General features: G+C 36.2%; 1 non-coding gene across 1 annotated transcript; it reads right to left on the bottom strand.

The window, feature by feature from the left end:
• Positions 1-19,005: 19,005 nt before the first annotated feature.
• Positions 19,006-19,077, bottom strand: Trnah-gug (transfer RNA histidin (anticodon GUG)). The gene has a single exon. It is a non-coding gene; the product is annotated as a tRNA-His (tRNA).
• Positions 19,078-22,500: the final 3,423 nt, after the last annotated feature.

Genomic DNA, 22,500 nt, shown 5'->3' with positions numbered 1-22,500 from the left:
AATAAATTGGTCCATTTTTTACATGCAGGATTTATTATTGGGAAAGGTAAAATGTTTGATCCTGGGTGTGTATTGAGGTGAAATTTTGGGTCCGCTTAGGGTATGTTGAGCTAAATCAAAAGACTACGTGCATTGTTTCTACCATATTCTTAGGATCATTACTGCTGCTACTGCGTCTGCTCGCAACTGTGACTGCGATTACGATTACATTTACTTGCAACAATTTTCGAGGAGCTTTGAAGAGGATACTAAAAAAATCAAGACACATTATGTACATGCTGATTGTCAAAAGGGCGTATCACCAATATCTCATGGATGCCTGAGAGTATTAAGCTAAAACTTTTAGGGTATGTTCGGGGGTACTTGAAAGTGATCAGAGGGCCGCTAGTCCTCTTGCATCCTATTCAGATCCCCCTTCTCAAACACTTATCTAAATTTCGAAAATCTTTCGAGCCTTTTCGTTCGATTCTGCCCTTTCGTTGGATTTTCGCTGGACAACTGTGATGGCTCGGGGATGTCAAGAGAATAGACCACGACCGTCTACCAAAATTTTCCCTCGAAGGAACCATAGATTGATCTCGACCACGAGGAAGACCTCACAAGAGGTGGATCGAAAACTTTTACCGAAAGTGTATCGTAGAGTTGACTCGAACTGTACACGATAGAACAACATACCGCGCCCTAGTTCCTGCCCTGTCTAAAGGAGTGGCCTCAAAACGTCCCACGAGGATGGACGGGACTTGTGAGTAAGTTTATTTGAACTTCTAATCAGAGTTCTCACTCTGTTGACTCCTTCAAAAGAAGGTTCAACAGACATTTACAACCTCGAAGTTTCAAAACGAGGTCAAGGAATAATGGCAGAATCAGATACCTTTAAGTACCTGGCGCCGTGAATATAGGTATTTATATTATTTATATAGATATATAATAGAAACAATTTTAAAGATTCCACAGGCAGTTCAAAATTTTTTGTAACAAGTACTATCGGACGTTCTAGACATTAGAAAGATAAGTATTTCAATAGATTTAAGATGATTTTACAAGGAATACTAGGAAACACTAGGAATACTAGGAAAACAGAAATTTGGTATGGGTTATGATGGGATTTTGAGACAGATTTTTTTAAAGAAAAGTAAAGAATTTGAATTTTCTGTAGTTTTCATATAGAAAGAACACATTTCAATGGGTTTTTTTTCATTGGTATTAGAATGTGGTGAGATGCAAGGGTGCATCCAGGATTTGTTTGTTTTTTGGAATGGTGGGAATAAATAAAAAACGAAAAACGCATCAATAATTGGTTAATATGCATTTTCGTTAGCTTTTTACGAGCAATACAGGAGGGGGGCAAACTCCATACCCCACCCCCCCTCTTGGTTGTAGCCTTGGGTTGACGGCTCATTTGACAGTAAATCACCATATGTAATATGTTTTAAAATCTAAGATTAAGATGGGCCTGTTCATAAATTTTCTGTTGCTACTTGTGTCTTTCTTGCGGCTTACGCATTTAAATATTGGTTGAGCATTTTTCCCCCTAGCTTATTCTCTGTCTCCTTCAGTAACTTCAAGTGTACTATGTTTATAACAGTTGTGAGTGATGTAAGTTTTTCCATCATATTCCCGAGTAGGAAATATTTTTTTGATTTTTAAATAATAATGCTCTTTCCAAAGTTTGAGAACGTTATCAACGGATCTTCATCTCGGAACGTCATCGGAATTTCATCTGCTAGGGACAATACGAACTTTTATATCATCAAATATGTTTTTTTCTGTCACATATGCATTTTGTCATGAACTATTCTTGTAAAAACAAAATGCAGTAAATACGTCATGGTTGTAACGATAGCAACCTATTAAAGAACGGACCACGGCCAATAGCCCCGAAAAACTCAAAAAATATGTCAGTAAATACGTCATGGTTGTAGAGATAGCGACCTATTAAAGAACGGACCACGGTCAATAGCCCCCAAAAACTCAAAAAATATGTCAAATACGTTATGGTTGGGGCGATAGCAACCTAGTAAAAAACGAACCACGGCCAATAGCACCCAAAAAGTCAAAAAATATGTCAGTAAATACGTTATGGTTGGGGCGATAGCAACCTAGTAAAAATCGAACCACGGCCAATAGCACCCAAAAAGTCAAAAAATATGTCAGTAAATACGTTATGGTTGGGGCGATAGCAACCTAGTAAAAAACGAACCACGGCCAATAGCACCCAAAAAGTCAAAAAATATGTCAGTAAATACGTTATGGTTGGGGCGATAGCAACCTAGTAAAAATCGAACCACGGCCAATAGCACCAAAAGGTCAAAAAATACGTCAGTAAACACATCATGGTTACAGCGATAGCAACCTAGTAAAGAACAAACCACGGCCAATAGCACCCAAAACCTCATAACGTGCTTTAAAAAAAAACTCTCTTGGGAAAAAAATGGTCATTTGTGGCTGATTCAGGAATGGTAACTATTATTTTTCGAGTAGTTCTAGTTAAAAAAGACTGTCGGAAAATAAATTTATGGGAACTTCAAAACCAGCCTTGACAAAGCTGACGGATCAAAACAAAACGTACACTACTGGAATTGTCATTGCCGAAAACTCGCCACAGAAAAGTTACAGTCCCCACCTTCATCAACATGGAAAATAACCTGCATGGGTAGTACTGATGTGTCCTCTATTTTTGATCTTTTTTGTCACGGCTATTGGGAAACTGGAACAACATAGAGAGTAGTCGCTAAAATGCTGTAGCATGCCCAAGCCCGTATTCAGGGGAGGGGTCATTAGATTTGAGTCTACCCTAATGTTGGTCCGACTCGTAGAAACGTAATAAAAATGCATGGAAAATGTACAAAATATATTTTTTTTTGCGTTTTTTCAAGTTTTTTATTCACTCCCCCCTCACCCGAACAAAAATCTTAGATACGGCACTGAGCATACCTGCTGGGAAAATCTTAAAAATCAGCTAAAAAGGAATAACATTTGGGCGATTTGACAGCATGGGGAGTTCCCGGTGGTGTTACCCGTTTGGTTGAAAACCTCGTCGCTACAAGGTTATATTATTTGTACTCAATACACAGCAATTTTCTTTGCAATTAGTAAAAATTGTATTCTCTTTATTTTAAACTATCCTCTGGTTAGCTTTTGGAACTGCGACACATTTGACATTTCTTATCAACTTTTACCAAAATTTTACGGAAATATTATTTAATTACTTTGACAACTTTGAGAGTTCCGTGCGGTGGTGAGAAAATATTCACTAATGGTGACACTGTTGCTCGTAAAATGAATTTCAAAGCATTGAATAATCTTATTTTATTTTATAAATTTTTTCTGCGAATCGAAGTATTGAAGATTCGCAGAAAAATTTGATTTTTTCATTTTTTATTATCCTCCCCCTTCACCTTCTAGAATTTCAGCCCCATAAAATGCCACCCCATGACTTAACTAACTCTCATCATCTTATTTGGATTAGTATGGAGACACTTTTTCATATTCGAAATCCGTTTTTTTTTGTAAAGTGCGTACACAGAAAGAGGACATTTTGGACCGGTGCTCTGTCTTAAAAATCCTGGTTTCAAGATGTTATCCCGTATTCTAATCGCATTTCACCTGCTTTTGGAAATTCTGGTGAACTTGTCACTCTCCCCGAACTGTGAAACCCTGTGATATTGCCTATTCACACCTTTGCTTCGTTTACTGCATAATAATAATCCTTATGATTATTACTAGTATTACCGATGGAGTAACTAATAAAATAGCTCCACCGACTGACCATCTTATGACATTTGTATATTCTCCGTTATTCTTAGACTTTTTAATTCTTGTCCTATTGAGATGTTTTATTTTTGCCATAATCCTTTCTTCAGCCAAAGCTTGTAAAATTTCTTCGTTATTTGGCAGATTAGCATTATTAAAGCTTTTATCTTTATCTGTCTTGGTGACTAACGGTAAAATGGATTTTGTTCTAATTCTGTTTTCAAATTTGTCTGAATTTTTTATTGCTTCAATCTTATCCGTTTGAGCTTTTATTATGGAGTGTTGTTGTTGTAAAGAATTATCTGCAGTCTCTTCTTGTGCGTCATGTTTTTCTTTTGACTTTTGATTCATGAGTCCTCCTTGTAAAGAACCTAAGGATCCGAGGACCATCATCAACATTGTTAATAAAAAAGTTTTCATTTCTATCACAATCTTATCGATGTGTTGCTCAAGAACATGTCTCGGTTTGGATTTAACTTGGATTGGATAACTCGTGTTTCAAATTTAGTTTCTAACTGCATTTTTTTCTATTGAGTTTTCTCAATTTTATATATGTCGTATAAAATATATTATGACAAAAAAACTAATGCAGTTATCAAAATTTTTTTTTATAATAAGTTAAAAAAAATTATATGATAATTTTTGAATTTATGTTTAAGATCACCTGAATCTATGGACGTTCTGACATCAATTCTTCTTAAGGCATGGACCTGAATCTGTGGACGTTCTGACATCAATTCTTCTTAAGGCATGGTCATTTATCGGATGGTCCTTTGCCATTTCACGGTCAAATTATTTGAAAATTTAGTCTCTGCCAAAATATGAACCAGGAAATTAAACCACTAGATTCTACAAAATATTGTCAATTTTGTCAATTAGGGTCATATTCTCGAATCTATTCTGTACCAAAATATGAGCCTCAAAATAAAATCAATCGTTGTCGAAAACAGAGCCAGTATATTCAAATAGAGCAACACTGACAAATCTAGTCAATTAGGGCCACACTGTTGAATCTTCTGTACCAAAAATGTGAGCCATAAAATAAAACTATTCGCTGCCTGAAATAGGGTAAGTCTATTCAAATAGAGCCATACTGAAAAATCCAGTCAATTAGGGCAACACTGTCGAATCTACTCTGTACCAAAATGTGAGCCATAAAACATAATCACTCGCTGTCTGAAATAGGGCAAGTCTATTCAAATAGAGCCACACTAACAAATCTAGTCAATTAGGGCAACACTGTCGAATACACGTACAAAATATTGCCAATCCAGTCAATTAGGGACACACTGTCGAATCTACTCTGTACCAAAATGTGAGCCATAAAACATAATCACTCGCTGTCTGAAATAGGGCAAGTCTATTCAAATAGAGCAACACTAACAAATCTAGTCAATTAGGGCAACACTGTCGAATATACTCTGTACCAAAATGTGAGCCATAAAACATAATCACTCGCTGTCTGAAATAGGGCAAGTCTATTCAAATAGAGCAACACTAACAAGCAACACTGTCGAATGTCCTGTGGTGGCGCAGTGGATATGAACTTAGCTTGGTAATACGGGACCCAGAGATCGAATCACGCTGCAGGAATGCACTGCAGGGCCGACGCCGGGACCATAGTAGTCAAGAAGCGTCGTTAATTCTTAAATAAACACTGTCGAATCCACGTACAAAATATTGCCAATCCAGTCAATTACGGACACACTGTCGAATCTAATCTGTACCAAATGTGACCCATAAAACAAAATCACTCGCTGTTTGAAATAGGGCAAGTCTATTCAAGTAGAGCCACACTGACAAATCCAGTCAATTAGTGACAAACTGTCGAATCCACTCTGTACCAAATGTGAGCCATAAAACAAAATTACTCGCTATCCAAAATTGGGCCAGTCTATTTAAATAGAGCAATACTGATAAATCTAGTCAATTAGGGCCACGTTGTCGGATCTACTCTGTACCAAAATTTGAGCCATAAAACAAAATCCCTTTCTGCCTGAAATGGGACAAGTCTATTCAAATAGAGCCACGCAGACTAATCCACTCAATTAGAGCCACACTGTCGAATCTACTCTGTACCAAAATGTTAGCGATAAAAATAAATCAATCGCAGTCCAAGATAGGTAAAATCTACAAATAGAGTCACACTGACAAATTTAGTCAATTAGGGCCACACTTTTGAATTTACTCTTCACCAAAATGTGAGCCATAAAACAAAATCACTCGCTGTATGAAATAGGGCCAGTCTAACCAAATAGAGCCATACTGAAAACTTCAGTCAATTAGGGCCACACTGTCGAATCTACTCTGTATCAAAATCTGAGCCATAAAACAAAATCACTCGCCGTATGAAATTGGGCAAGTCTATCCAAATAGAGCCACACTGACAACTCCAGTGAATTAGGGCTACACTGTAGAATCTACTCTGTACCAAAACCTGAGCCATAAAACAAAATCACTCGCTACCTGAAATATGACCAGTCTATTTATATAGAGCAACATTGATAAATCTAGTCAATTAGGGCCACGTTGTAGTATCTATTGTGTACCAAAATGTGAGCCATAAAACAAAATCACTCTCTGTCTGAAACGGGACAAGTCTATTCAAATAGAGCCACACTGACAAATCCAGTCCATTAGAGCCACACTGTCGAATCTACTCCATACCAAAATGTGAGCCATAAAACAAAACCACTCGCTGTCTGAAACAGGGCCAGTCTATTCAAATAGAGCCACAATGTCGAACTCTGTACCAATGTATTAGCCACAAAACAAAATCAGTCGCTGTCCAAAATAGGGCAAGTCCATTCAAAAAGAGCCACACTGACCAATCTAGTCAATTAGGGCCATACTTTCGAATATACTCCGTACAAAAATATGAGCCATGAAACAAAATCACTCGCTATCCGAAATAGGGCTTGTCTAGAAACACTGATAAATCTAGTCAATTAGGGCCATACTATCGAATCTACTCTGTACCAAAATGTGAACCGTAAAACAAAATCACTCTCTGTGTGAAATAGGGCCAGTCTATTTTAATAAATCCAGACTGAAAAATCTAGTCAATTAAAGCCAGAATGTAGAATCTACTCTGTACCAAAATCCAAGCCATAAAACAAAATCATTCGCTGTCCAAAATAGGGCCAGTCTACTCAAATAGAGCCAGCCTGTCAAATCTAGTCAATTAGGGTCACACTGTTGAATCTATTCTCTACCAAAATATGAGCCATAAAATGAAATCACTCACTGTCCAAAATAGGGCCAGTCTACTCAAATAGAGCCACACTTACAAATCTACTCAATTAAGGCCACTCTTACAAATATACTCAATTAAGGCCACACTTACAAATATACTCAATTAAGGCCACACTTGTCGAATCTACTTTGTACAAAAATATGAGCCATAAAATATGGTGGCTCTGAGGTTAGAAATGAGCTACTGAAGATTATGAATATGATTTTTGAAAAAGGAGAAGTACCTAATAATTTTAGGAAAACCTTAATTAAACCACTGTATAAGAAAGGTGACAAGAGCGAGTGTCGTAATTATCGAGGCATTGGTCTGGTCTCTGTAGGTAGCAAATTACTTAGTAATACGATACTTTTTAGACTGAGAGAAGCTGTAGACAAAGTTTTAAGGGAAGAACAGTGCGGTTTTAGAAAAGGTAGAGGATGTGTCGACCAAGTTTTCACTCTTAGGATAATAATTGAGAAGTCCCTTCGTTGTCAAACACCTTTGGTCCTCAGTTTTATCGATTCTGAGCAAGCTTTCGATTCTGTTGATAGAAGAGCTTTAGAAAAGGTCTTATCCTTATATGGTAAACCAGAAAAATACATTAAAGTGATTTGTGCTATGTACGAAATTAATGCTGCTGCGGTTAAGGTAGGAAATGAGGTTAGCAGCTGGTTTTGTATTAAGTCAGGAGTTAAGCAGGGCTGTGTTCTATCCTTCTTTATATGGATCATTTTGATGGACTTCGTCTTAAGGAACACAGGAAAGGCAATTGGAGACCACGGAATCAAATGGGGGGGGGATGCTCCTGGACTTAGATTATGCTGATGAATTAAGCATATTAGGCGAAAGTGTGAGCAAAATGAATGAATTTTTAGAGGTGTTGCGAGTTCAGGGTGCTAGAATAGGCTTGAAAATGAATGTTAAGAAGATTAAGTCACTAAGGCTAGGAATAAGTGGAGATGAAAAGGTGACGTTGGGTAACGAAAAGATTGATCAGGTTGGCAGCTTCACTTACCTTGGTAGAATTATTAGTAAAGACGATGGGAGCAGTGAAGATGTTAAAAGAAGAATAGCTAACTCTGGGTGTCTTTTCACAGTTAAAATTTTTTGGAAGAATAGAAAGATAAGTCTGCAAACCAAGATTAGAATATTGGAAGCTACAGTGATGACAGCGGTCAAATATGGCTCTGAAGCATGGGCGCTCCGAAAAGCGGATGAAAATTTAGTAGATGTTTTCCAGAGAAATTGCCTACGGATTGTTCTGGGTACTTGGCTGACTGACCGTATTTCAAACAGTAGGTTGTACGAAAAATGTGGTTCAATCCCGCTTTCTAGGGCTATAATGAAAGAAAGGTTTAGATGGCTAGGCCACGTTTTGTGGATGAAGGATGACAGAAGGCAGCAACCTAACTTCGACCTCCAAACCACCATGATTCGTCTTTCATCTGACAAGATTAACCTACCCAGCGTAACAACTTCTGATATGGCAGCCGTTTACAGAGTCAGAATGAGCAACCAGTCTGAAAGCTCGATAAACAAAGTTGCTCCAGTCGTAGTGAAGTTTACTGATAAAGAAATGGCCCGGAAAGTCTATAAAGCAAAAGCATCATTGGCGGGTAGTGGTATATTTATTGGCGAAGCACTTACAAGAAGGAAACGTGATTTACTGAATGCAGCTAAAGAAAAATACGGAAATAAAAATGCATGGTCCGATCGCGGCCAGATTCTTGCAAAACCATCTGGTCAAAACCATGTCAAGAAAATTCGATTCATATCTGACTGTGTGTAATAAATATTTGTTTTGTTGGTTCGTTTTTTTGTTGTTTTTTTTCTTATTTATTTATTTATTCTCTTTTTTTACTTATTTGTTTACTCTTTTATTATTCTTTTCTATTGTGTTTTGTTTATTGCTTTATTTATGTTTTTATTTTCTTTCTACCATTTAGAAATCCAAGTGTTATAGTATTTCTTTCTCTTATTATTATGAGATGGATATTTGAAATATGATGAGTGAGCAGAAATTTGAAAGATCAAAAATGGCGCAGTATGAAAGTGAGCCATTTGATATTGATGAACTTTTATTGTGTGATATAGCGTCAGAAAATTCAGAAACTAGTTTTAAACCAGCGAAACCGAGTAGATACATTGATAGCTTAGGAATCACTACTTCAAATGATGATTTTTTTGTGTGCAGCTGGAATTGTCACGTTACATCTTCCTATCATGAAATAGTTGATTTTCTATTTCTCAAAAAAGAATCCAGTTATTAGGCCTATGTGAAACATTTCTTGGTAAGGATAGTCCGCTCTCGTCTTACGATTTTCCGGGTTATCATCTTGAATCAAGAAGTCGTTCAGTATTGGGTAGAGGAGGCCTGGCTTTCTTAGTTAGAAAGTCACATAAGTATAAAATTCGTGATGATATGGAAATTTGGATTGAAGGTAAGTTTGAAAGCTTATCGTTAGAAATGGATGTTATTGGAAGAAAAATTTTGTTTATTCTGATTTATAAACCTCCGAGTGCATCTTTTGAAGATTTTAAGCATGGTTTTGAATCTTTAATGGGTATAGTGAGTAGTTCAAGGCTTGAATATGTTTGTATGGGAGATTTTAATTATGATTTGAAGAATTTAATAGGTTTTAATTTAGATTTTTTAAACCTTATGCTGTCTTATAATCTGTATCCTGTAATACAAGCGGATATTATACTAACCCCTGTATCGGATCACCTCCCAACTATTAGCGTGTTTGAAAGTGACTACTAGACAGAGATTTAAAGGTCAGCAAATGAGCTTTAGAGATTTGAAAGCAAATAATTTGAAAAAGTTTGCTGAGGAAATGAAAGTAATATCATGGGAAACTGTACTTGAGGAAAAAGACCCATCTAAAGCTTTCGAAAAGTTTTACGTCACTTTAAACCAAATTTATGACAGGACATGCCCTGTGAAAACTGTCAAACTGAAAAACAATTCTACTAGGAAACCATGGGTTGATGAGGAACTTTTATATATGATACAGCATAGAAGTTATCTGTTTAAGCATTATTCAAGTCAGCCAAATGATGATAATCGTGCTCAGTTCATAGAATATAGAAATAAAACAAACTCTCTAAGGATGCGAAAAATGAAAAATTATTATGCAGCTTATTTTAAAGAAAATAAAAATGATCGGAAGAAGACTTGGAAAGCTATAAATGAAGTCATAAAAGGAACGAAGAAAAAACAAATTATAGCTATTCAAACGAATGATAGGATTGCTGATAACCCAGTTGAAGTAGCTGAACTGTTCGCAGACCATTTTTCGAATATCGGAAAAATGATCCAAAGCAAAATTCCTAGCGACAAACCATCGACATTGGAGTTTGAAGACAACCGAGGTGATGGGCACCAAATGAATATTGAACCGTGTACAACAGATTAGGTAAATAAAATTGTAGCATCAGTTAAGTTGAACAGCGCAGGAATAGATGGACTAAATCTACGGGCTTTGAAATCCATACTACCCACAGTAGTGCCCATATTAGTCTATATGATAAATCTATCTTTTAAAGAAGGACAATTTCCTGATCCATTGAAGCTAGCAAAAGTTGTCCCGCTGCCAAAAGCAGGATCACTTACCGACATCTCAAACTGGAGACCCATATCGATTTTGCCAGTTTTGTCAAAAATTTATGAAAAAGCAATGCACAAAAGACTTTATGAGTATTTATTGAAATGTGGATTTTTATCCGAGACGCAATTTGGTTTCAGGGCAGCTCATTCAACTGTGCATGCTCTGGAGGACCTGATAGATACCGTAAATAGTGAACTAGATAAAAGGAATTTTTGTATGTCGATTTTTATAGATTTTAAAAAAGCTTTTGATACAGTAGATCTTAACATTTTATTGAAAAGATTACGTTGCCTAGGAATAAAGGATGATTGTTTTAAATGGTTTGAATCTTATTTGAATGGAAGGTTTTTAAGAGTGATATTAGATTGTTCGATTTCTAAATGTTATCCAATTACTTGTGGAGTTCCCCAGGGTTCAGTCTTGGGTCCGCTATTATACCTTATATATTGTGATAGTATGCGATTTTACATACCACGAGCCAAAATTACTTCATTTGCAGACGATACTGCACTTACAGTTACAGGAAAGACTCTCAATGAACTTACTGATAATGCTAATTAAGCATTAAAAGGACTGTATACATTCGTCTCTCTAAGTCAGCTTGCAATAAATACAACCAAAACAAATTTTATGACATTCATTAGAATAGGAACAGCACCTACCACTTCTCCAGGAGCTATTATATATAATGGAACTACTCTAGCAGAAGTTCAAGAAACTCGATATCTGGGATTTATAGTGGACAATAAACTCAGCTGGAAAAAACATAGTGATGTGATTTCATGTAAAGTTTCAAGAGGTGTTGGGATGCTGCGTAAACTTAAATATTTTTTTCCAACTAAAGTAATGTCTTATATTATCGTCTTATATTAATTATGGATGTATGATATGGGCAAGTGATTTTTACACAAATTATAAAAGAGTACAGGTACAGCAAAATAAAGCTGTTCGTATTATTGGAAATTATGACCGAGGAACTGATAGTACCTTAAGTATATTTAAAATGTTGAATTTACTAAATGTAGGTCAAATTAGAGATATGCAGATAGGCATTTTTTTTTTCAATGCTTGAATAATTTAGGACCTGAAGTTTTTAGAAGTTATTTTAAACATAATTCGTTTTACCATCAGTATTTTACCCGACATGGAAATGATCTGATTAATGAGGTAAGGAATACAACACGATTGGGGCATGTGACAAGACACATAGGCACGACAATTTGGAATGCATTCCCAGAGTATATAAGGGAGTCAGAGAGTCTCCCACAGCTTAAGCACCTGTGAAAAATGCATTTTTTGAATGATAAATGATCAGGATGGTGATGGGAAGCGTATTGAATGAGAGTGGGCTATCCAGAATTTTTCAGGTCTGAGTAATTATTTGGAGTGGTGTATGTATATTTGTATGTGTATGTGTATGTGTATGTATATGTATATGTGTATGTATTTATGTATGTATATGTGTATGTGTATGTATATATATATATATATGCTAAAATCACCAATAACAAATCATCGAGCAATATATGTATATTTGTATGTGTATGTGTATGTATATATGTATGTATATGTATTTATGTATGTATATGTATATATATTTATTATATGTGTATGTGTGTGCGTATGTGTGTATATGTTTATATATACACTTTTTTTTCTTTTTTTTTCTTTGTTTTTGTGTATTTAATGAGTTAGTATTATTGATGATTAAAGTGACATGAATGTAGTCGCTATTACAGGCCAGAACGGCATTTTGGTGACTAATTGATATGCATATGATATAAAGGTTTTAAATAAAAAATTTACCTACCTGACCTACCTCCTGGGAGGGTGTAAAGAGGAAGGCCTTCAATAGATTAGGTTGGAGGGAGGAGCGTTCGTAGCTGTGTTGGCCTCAGGCAGCTTGGTGCTGCAGTGAGTTATTAGTAGTAGTAATAGCAGCATTTATTGTAATTTCTGTTCATTTTGGGTTGTCTTATTGATCCACAGTAATATCTGATCACTTGAACTTCAACTTATTTTGTAACTTAGTTTCGGGTTGTTTAGATTTCAAACTCATTTTCTACGTTTAGATTAGTGTCTCAGTTTTCAAGTTCCATTTGACAGGAAAATGCTCAGTTGACATTAACACATTGACAGTCATGGACATATTGACAAACGTGACATTGGCAGTCACAGTATTTAGATTCGATAGTGTCGGTGCTGCAGCAGTTTGTTTAAGTAAAGGACATCGAACTTAGCAACATTTACCAAAAAGAAGAGGGTGAAAAATCCATTTCCAAATTGCCGAAAAATAACTGTTGATTAAACGGAAGAAGTACTTAGTTTTTACTTGGTCGACCTTGAAACCTTTTTTTCACAGTTTAGTTCCGTTTTTCTTCATTTACTACTACTCTGTATAGATGTCAACATTTTCTAGCGTTCTGATACCACAATTTAGGGTATTGGTTCTCAACTTTATTTAGACACTGTACCCCTTTTTACACACAAAACATTTTAGGTATCCCTTCTCAGTTACCGGTATTAAGTAAACTACAGCTAAATATTAAACAAATCTTAAAGCATTAACCTTTTAGACTCAATTAAACATCACGTTTAAGTTAAAACAAAGAGATACTTTTTTACAAGCATTTTTACTTAAAAACAAACACTCAAAATTTAAAGAACAAAACGTGTTTACTTTCAAAGAGATTTGTGAGATGGATGAACTTGTTTCCCTTTGCACAGTTTATTGAAATCGGGTTCTAACTTAGTTAAATACAATCTTAGATCATCTTCAACATTTAATTTGTTTCTAGATTTATTTTGAAAATAGGTTAAACTTGAAAAACCCTTTTCACATAAATAAGTGGTGGAAAACCCTACAAGAAGTTTAACAGCAGTACTTGACAGTTCTTTGTATTCCTTCACAATATCGATCCAGGAATCTAACAATGTTCTACAAACAGTCGAATATTTATTTTTCACCGTGGGATCACATGAGACTTAAATGAGTTTTTCTTTCTGAAAGGTAGTTAGGTTAGGGTCCATAGCATCAGCATTGAAGGGGTCACGTATCGTGTCTAACTTCTTCTCCAAAATGGAAAGTACTATCTTATGCGGATCTCAAATGCATTCAAAGTCTGAATATCTGAGTCATGAGTTCAGTGAAATCAGATATGTTTTTCTCATTATCTTGCAAAAATGTTTATAATCTTCCAAACGGCTCGCAGTTGTTATTTCCTATTGGTTTATTCCAGAGAGTGATCCTCTTTACCGATGCTTCAGTTCTTTTTTCTAAAAAAAATATCAGAAACACTACCCGGCATGAATAAATTCCAGATGTTGAGTTTTCCAAAAATATCATTCAAATAAGCCAACTTCAAAAGCCAATCAAAATCAGTGGGATTTGTGTTCGGTAAAAAAAAAATGTATTTCTTTGTTGAGTTCAAATGCATGGGACAAAACATTTCCCCAAGAAGCCATCGTACTTCAGTATCTAAAAATAACCTACCATGGAGGCTCCCTATTTCCCGGCATAGAATTTTAAAGTAACAAGATTTTTGAGGCCTAGTTCTTATGAACTTCACAATTATAACATTCTGATCATGGACATTTTTAGGTTCATCAGATTTTCTTAACCACCAAAGCCTCTCGATGAAGTACACAATGAGTGAACTTACACATAGTTGAAACCTTTTTAATATGGCCTACAAGCCCCGTGGTGTGACCGCTCATAGTCTGAGCACCATCCATACCACTTACACACGGTTTTTCCACTCGAGCTGGTTTTCAGAAAAAAAAGAATCTTACAACTTGAGAATATCTTCACCTTTTGTCAATGTTTTAAGTATTCTACTAAATAAAATATCTTCAAATATTTCATCTTGAAAATGCCACGTACAAAAACAATCAGTTGGGCAAAGTCAGCGACATCCGTGGTTTCATCAAGTTGTATACCAAAGCAAGAACTACCTCGAATTGTTCCGACAAGTTGTTCTTTTGTGTCTAATTCTGCTTGAAACTGTGTCGTTTGACAATAGAATTACTTTAATTCTTTTTGCCTCTTTCCCTCCAAACATGTAAGAAACAATTTCTGCTGCAACGGGGGGGGGGAGGATTAGATTTTTGCCGATAGTAAGAGTTTTACCAGTCTTCACAGTAAAATTACTAATTTTGTAAGAAGATATCACAGCACTTTCAATTTGTTCTGCAAAAGAAATATTTTTTTGTTGTGTTTTCCCTACTTCTAAGATATTCCAAAAGTCGTTCAAAGTGCGTTAGCTCCATTTTAACTAAATTCTCATGTTTGATGCTAAGATGGCGTTTTAAAAGAGAAGGTTTCATAGGTTTCTTTGACAAAATTTCAGAACAAACTGCGCATTGCAACGGGGGGGGGGGATTAGATTTTCGGCGATAGTAAGAGTTTTACCAGTCTTCACAGTAAAATTACTAATTTTGTAAGAAGATATCACAGCACTTTCAATTTGTTCTGCAAAAGAAATCTTTTTTTGTTGTGTTTTTCCTACTTCTAAGATATTCCAAAAGTCGTTCAAAGTGCGTTAGCTCCATTTTAACTAAATTCTCATGTTTGATGCTAAGATGGCGTTTTAAAAGAGAAGGTTTCATAGGTTTCTTTGACAAAATTTCAGAACAAACTACGCATTGCAACGGGGGGGGGGATTAGATTTTCGCCGATAGTAAGAGTTTTACCAGTCTTCACAGTAAAATTACTAATTTTGTAAGAAGATATCACAGCACTTTCAATTTGTTCTGCAAAAGAAATATTTTTTTGTTGTGTTTTCCCTACTTCTAAGATATTCCAAAAGTCGTTCAAAGTGCGTTAGCTCCATTTTAACTAAATTCTCATGTTTGATGCTAAGATGCCGTTTTAAAAGAGAAGGTTTCATAGGCTTCTTTGATAAAATTTCAGAACAAACTACGCATTGCAACGGGGGGGGGGATCAGATTTTCGCCGATAGTAAGAGTTTTACCAGTCTTCACAGTAAAATTACTAATTTTGTAAGAAGATATCACAGCACTTTCAATTTGTTCTGCAGAAGAAAACTTTTTTTGTTGTGTTTTTCCTACTTCTAAGATATTCCAAAAGTCGTTCAAAGTGCCGTAGCTCCATTTTAACTAAATTCTCATGTTTGATGCTAAGATGGCGTTTTAAAAGAGAAGATTTCATAGGTTTCTTTGATAAAATTTCAGAACAAACTACGCATTGTGGCTTAAGCTCGTCTGAGCTTCCAGCCCAAGTAAAATGTAATTTTAAGTACAACTCGTCATATTTTTTTTTTTTTACTTTTAGATTCATTTGCTAGTGTTTCATTTTTTTTTCCTTGGGCTGCTCATTTGAAACAAGACGTTCAGGACTACTTTCATTTTGCGAAGTTGATGGCCCAGAACTTTGATTCAGATCTCCTTGAGGCCCTTTGTTTAGGAGCTATTTATCCGTTGTTAATTTTTATTGTAAAATTCCCTTCCGTACCTGAATCAATACACTGGCGTACGGTTTGAACAGGATTGAGTTATTATGGTGTATTCTGTTTGAACAGAATAACTGAAAACACCACAAAAACAGAACACACCACAAAAATAATAGGACACTGAGAGTGTGCTTGTAGTAACAGGCAATACTGCTGCAGTGTAGTAACACAAAAGACTGGTCGCCCTACTCAGCTATTTTGTTGACTAAGCCTTAGTGATGCGCGCACGTCAACGTGTGCCCACTGAAAACGCTTGAGAGTCAGAAAGGAACAATCCGAAAACTTTGTCAGTCCTACAATTAAAGGGTTGTTATATATTTTTTTGTTGGGCGGCCGCGTATCCCCTAAAAATTTTGCGTAGCCCCCAAGGGGTACGCGTACCACAGTTTGAGAACCATTGCTCTAGGGAATATGACAAAGCAATGAATGTCTGATTCAAATATTTGTATTAATAAACCGTTCCTTGATATCAACCCGCTCTATATTGTTTCGTGTGTGTCTACCATTTTTCTTTTTACACGGTTATATTCACAGTTATACTGAAGCACGTGGTGATGTTTCTAAGTCCCTTGAAACATATTATTTTCGGAATTATGATAATATCCGGCCTTACTGCTTATCCGTCTGCCTGGAATATTCAGTCCTACTGTATATCCGTCTACCTAGAATTGTCTCCCAGGAAAATACGCCTGGAAAATACTGCCTGGAATAATCGGCCTTACTAATTATCCGTCTGCCTGGAAAATACTGCATCGAATATTCTGCCTAGAATATTCTGCCCGGAATATTCGGCCTGATTGCTTATCCGTCTGCCTGGAATATTTTACCTGAATTAGCCAGAAAGTGTCAATCGTTTGGTGCCTATAAAAGGATTATAAAAACATTTCTGATCTCTGTTCAATTTGTTTCATTTTTTCTGTTTTCTTTACCGCGCATATTTTCGGCGCGGCACTTTGCTCCAGCTTCGTTCTCACCCAGCAGTCAATCATAGAAAGCTAAATGACATTTTCATTTTTTTGTGTCCGTATGTGTATGCATTTTATTTTTTACCTATTTTACTTTTGTCTTTTTGCTCTTTCCCCCTGCATTCATGGCCATAGAGCCCTGCAGGGGGGGGGGAGTATTTGATCGAACCCCTGGCAAAAAATGCCCAATTTTTATTATATTAATAAAATCTTATTGTGAGGATTGATTAACAGTTGAGATTAAGATTAGTGTTTATAATCCTATTGAGAAATCCCACACAAATTAATCATATTTTTTGGTAGTGCTTGTTACTTTGGTAGTAACTACCATTTTTGGTAGTAACATATTTTTTGGTAGTTTTGGTACCAAGCTTAAGAAGTGAAGTTAGAGTAATCATAACAAAATATACCAAAATCCGGTGAAAATATAATACTTTGAGAACAAAATTATGGAAACTACAATAGTGAATAATGGAAAGCAGGCCGTCCAGAACGCATAATATTAAAGGTACTTATGTATTATAGCGACCATATTGTTTTTCTTGATCTGTTACAAAACCGGTTTCTCTGTGTGCACCCCAGTGAGATAAACTACTATGCAGGTATATTGAAATTGTCCCAGATATCAGGGCACTTCCTATTCAAATTATCAAACAAGAAATTGTTTTTCATAGCTGCCCCCTCCCCCCCCCCAAAGAAGTCCCTTTTACATGCCTGGAACTAATTCATTTGGTGAATAATTTTTTAGACTATTTTAGTTCTGGCTCCAGCAACACCTATGCCTGAAATTGCCCCAGATATCAGGCCACTTCCTATTCAAATTATCAAACAAGAAATTGTTTTTGTTTATAAATGCCTCCTCCTCCCCCCAAAGAAGTTCTTTTTACATGCCTGGAACTAATTCATTTGGTGAATAATTTTCTAGTTCCATTTACAGTTCAAAACAAACAGATCAAAAACTTGTAAATCATTTTAATAAGACAGCAAAAAACAGCCAATTTTTAGCGGATAAAAGTCTGAATATTGCGGCTTCACACCTGTAAGTCTATATCAACGAAAAACAAACTATTTTAAAACGTATAAAGAAAAGTAAAAAAGACTTTTAACGAAAAGTAAAACGATGTAGTAAACAAACGAAAAAAGTAAACGAAAAAAGTAAGACGATGTACAAAAGAAGAAGAAAAACGATTGTAAAACTGACATTTAAACAATATCCATAATCTCTAAGCATTAAGTATAAAAAATGAAACAACACGGCAAGATTTCCGCAGTACGTTAATGGTGTACGTCTGAATTATCTTCTGATATATAATCCCACTGGAGGGAGGCCAGTGGATGATTTCTGCTGGGTATTATTCATGAGTCTATCCAAAAATCTCGATTGTCCCTAAAGTTCTATGACTATCTACCTTAGTTCTGCCCTAAGATGGGTGGATGGATGATAAAATCAAGTTGCAACCAATTCATGGCAAATTGGAGAAAAATCCAAGACTAATAGTCTTAGTGAGCAGCACAGATGGCATTAGCCTATTTCAGGAACGTATAAAAACAATGTTTAAATTAAAACCCGTTGATTTTTGACCTAAAATCAAGTTGCCATCAATCCATGGCTAATTGGAAAAATAGCAAAGACAGTTAGTCTGAATAAGAGGCACAGCTCGGGTTCGTAGCCAGGAGTTCGACTCCATCAGCTGCAAATCCCTTAACCCGGAGTTGTGTAAGAGAGTACGTATTAGAGTCTCCAAATAATCGAAGAAGCAGAAGAAAGAGGGCTTTCAAGACCAATAATTTTTTTCTTGTAAGTAGACCCTAGTTATTTATTTAAAATTCAGAATTTCTGTTCCTGAGTCCCGTCCCATTTCTCTTCTTGCTCTTGTAGTCTACATTCGTTCAAACTATTCTTTGTGATCTTAAGTCAGACATTTATCAGGAATATTCTTCCTCGAAGTATTATATATTTGAAAAAAAAATGCCGTGACCAGGATTCGAACCTGGGTTACTACGGCCACAACGTAGGGTCCTAACCACTAGACGATCACGGCTTGACAGAACAAATGAAACATCTGTCTATTAAAGATGGTTTTGTTTTTGCAGTCTAGCTAGATAGCCTATTTGCTAAAAAAATATACTGAAAAATAAAACTAAAAAATTGTGTAGGTAGTTAGGAATTATGAGGAGACGGCTGGGATGCAATTGCCATGAGAGCAGATATTGTTTTGCTTTGTTGAATGCATGAATGCAAAGTGCTTTTGGCCGAGTGGTGCTTTTTTGGCCAAAAAGTGTCTTTTGGCGGAATTTAAAAAATAAAATTTTTTTAAAAATTTAATAATAAATGTTGGAATAATTTTAGACAATTTTTTTTGCAAAGTCGAGAACAAATATTGTATTGCCGTGTTGGGTGCCATGTTGATTTCTTTATGCTCCCCAATTTCCAGGGGGCATAGACTCCCTTGCCCCGCTCCTTGCCGGTGCCAATGAAATTTTATTTACTAATTTAGGTCTCATAAGCAGAACACCAATTTTTCCTGTTTACAATTGTTGTACTTACGAAAATCCGGATATTTTGGCTAACGTGTAATATAAGATACTAGCCAGTTTCTTCAACTCTAATAGCCAACAATAGTAAATAATACTATGAAAAATAAAAACAGGGACAAAACAGTCAAACAGCGAACCAAACTCTTCAACATCATCATTTCCATAACACACCCATGCTAAAACCTTTACCATGTTTCTTCCCTACTACCATTCCTCCATGTTACGCCAGTCACCTTTCCCCCTACCTCCATTCCTCCCTATTATGCTTCAACTTGTGTGACCATGCAAACCAACCTCCAAAATAGCCACCTTCCCTCTTTCCTACCAGTAAAAATCAAATTTTACTGACTTCAAAAAATCCACCGATGATCTTTTAACTTTAGCCTCAAGACGGGTTGCTGAATTTTAATCTCATCTTTTGTTCGTTTTTTCACACAGTATCCCATGGCACTTGATACCAATTAAATAAAAAAATCAAGTTTTTTTAGCTGAAAGTAAGGAGCGACATTAAAACTTAAAACGAACAGAAATTGCTTCGTATATGAAAGGGGCTTCTTCCTCATCAACGCCCCGCTCTTTACGCTAAAGTTTGACTCTTTCTCTCAACTCTGCTTTTTAAAACAGTAAAAAACTTTAGCGTAAAGAGCGGGGCGTTGATGAGGAAGCAGCCCCTTTCATATACGAAGTAATTTCTGTTCGTTTTAAGTTTTAATGTCGCCCGTTTTTGAATCAATGCATGTTTTGATTTTGGCTCTCCGCAGAGGAGTAATTAAAACGAAATTTGCAAGCTTATTTATTTTTGCCTAAATGGCTTTCTCATAGTTTTGATCGAATAATTTTGAGAAAAAAAAACGGGGGAGGAAGCTAGTTACCCTCCAATTTTCTGGTTACTTAAAAAGGCCACTAGAACTTTTAATTTCTTACGAATGTTTTTATTAGTAAAAGATAAACGTAACTTATAAATAAGCTTACGTAACGAGCTTTTGTAATCTCATGTTTTCGAGGGGTTCACCCCCTCGTCAGTACCTCGCTCTTTACACTAAAGCTTAAATTTTGTCCCAATTCATTAAGAATGATCTCTGAATCACAAAAGCCGTAGAATAAATAGTTGAAATCACTAAAAATACTTTAGCGTAAAGAGCAAGGTGTTAGGAGGAGGTCAGCCCCTCATATGCGTAATAATTTCTGTTCGTGTTAAGTTTTAATGCTGCTCCTTACTTCCAGTTGAAAAAACTTTTCACATTTATTTTTTCATTGTTTTTTTTTTAAAATAATGCTAGAAAATCATGCGCTCCCTTCATGGAAATTTTCTTCCCCCATGACAAATTCCTCGATGGAAAGTTCTTCCAGCATATCCCTCTCTTTTCAACCCCTCCCCCCACCAAAAAATCCCCCTGAAAACGTCTGTACACTTCCCAATAACCATTACTATATGTAAGCACTGGTCAAAGTTTGTAACTTGTAGCCCCTCCAACGGGGACTGTGGGGGAGTAAGCCGTCCCCAAAGACATAGTTATAAGGTTTTTCGATTACGCTGAATAAAATAGCTATCTCAGAATTTTGATCCGTTGACTTTGGGGAAATAATTAGCGTGGGAGGGGGCCTAGGTGCCCTCCGATTTTTCGATCACTTAAAAAGGGCACTAGAAATTTTCATTTCCGTTAGAATGAGCCCTCTCGCAACATTCTAGGACCACTGGGTCGATACGATCACCCCTGGGGAAAAAAACACGCATCCCTGATCTGCCTTCTGGCAAAAAATACAAAATTCCACATTTTTGTAGATAGGAGCTTGGAAGTTCTACAATAGTGGTTCTCTGATACGCTGAATCTGATGGTGTGATTTTCGTTAAGATTCTATGACTTTTAGGGGGTGTTTTCCCCTATTTTCTAAAATAAGGCAAATTTTCTCAGGCTCGTAACTTTTGATGGGTAAGACTGAACTTGATGAAACTTATATATTTAAAATTAGCATTAAAATGCGATTCTTTTGATGTAGCTATTGGCATCAAAATTCTATTTTTTAGAGTTTTGGTTACTATTGAGCCGGGTCGCTCCTTACTACAGTTCGTTACCACGAACTGTTTGAAAAAGCACTTACGTTAGGTTACCCTCAAGTCAGTGTAGCATAAGGCTTTTTGAAATTTATTATTGCAACGAAATTCCTCCCCCAAAAAAGATCTTTTGTGGGTGTCTGATATCCTTTGTTTAATGAAATTAATGGTTTATGCATACCCTGATTTAATTTTTAAGCGCTAATGTGAAAGATAGAGACAAGAATTTGTCGCTACATAGCTCACATGTGTTATGGCACACGGATAAAAAATGAATGAATTTATGATCTTGCGTGTGATAATGGGAATAAATTTTACTCTCCATAGGCTTATAGTTTGTTTTACATATTAAGCAAATCCAATACGAGAATCAATATACAAAAATGTAGATTTACTCCTATTATTTTACACGAGGGTTTGTCCACTCACTGCCACTTCGTAAATATATCGAAGACTATGCCACCACGCGTGATACACATCCGGGCCTCTTTTTATCACACACGGTATGCTTCATGGAATGCGTAGTACGTTTTTATCATGAACGGTGTGTGGTCACGGACGGTGTAGCGGACGGTGTTTCGGAAGTTGACAGCACCTGTCCCGTTTTATTAAGACTGAATTACCAGCACACTCGATAAAATAGTCACGTGAATATTAAGTGTCTGGCGGCTAAAGTGGAGGGTAAAGAGGGAGTCATGCTTGTATGGCAACCCCCTTTCATGTCAATCCCGTTTCATTCAATTCCATTGCATTCGATCCCGGTTCAGCTCAACTCCCGTTCAACTCAATCCCCGTTTAACTTAATCCTATGCAGCCCAATCCCAATAAACTCCCCCTTATTCGGTGTAACTTTGTGGAACACATATCCAAGAGT

This window comes from Artemia franciscana, chromosome 21 (assembly GCF_032884065.1).
Source record: "Artemia franciscana chromosome 21, ASM3288406v1, whole genome shotgun sequence".
Taxonomy (NCBI): Eukaryota; Metazoa; Arthropoda; class Branchiopoda; order Anostraca; family Artemiidae; genus Artemia; species Artemia franciscana.
The sequence above is the reverse complement of the archived record's forward strand: the minus strand, read 5'-3'. Positions and strand labels throughout refer to the sequence as shown.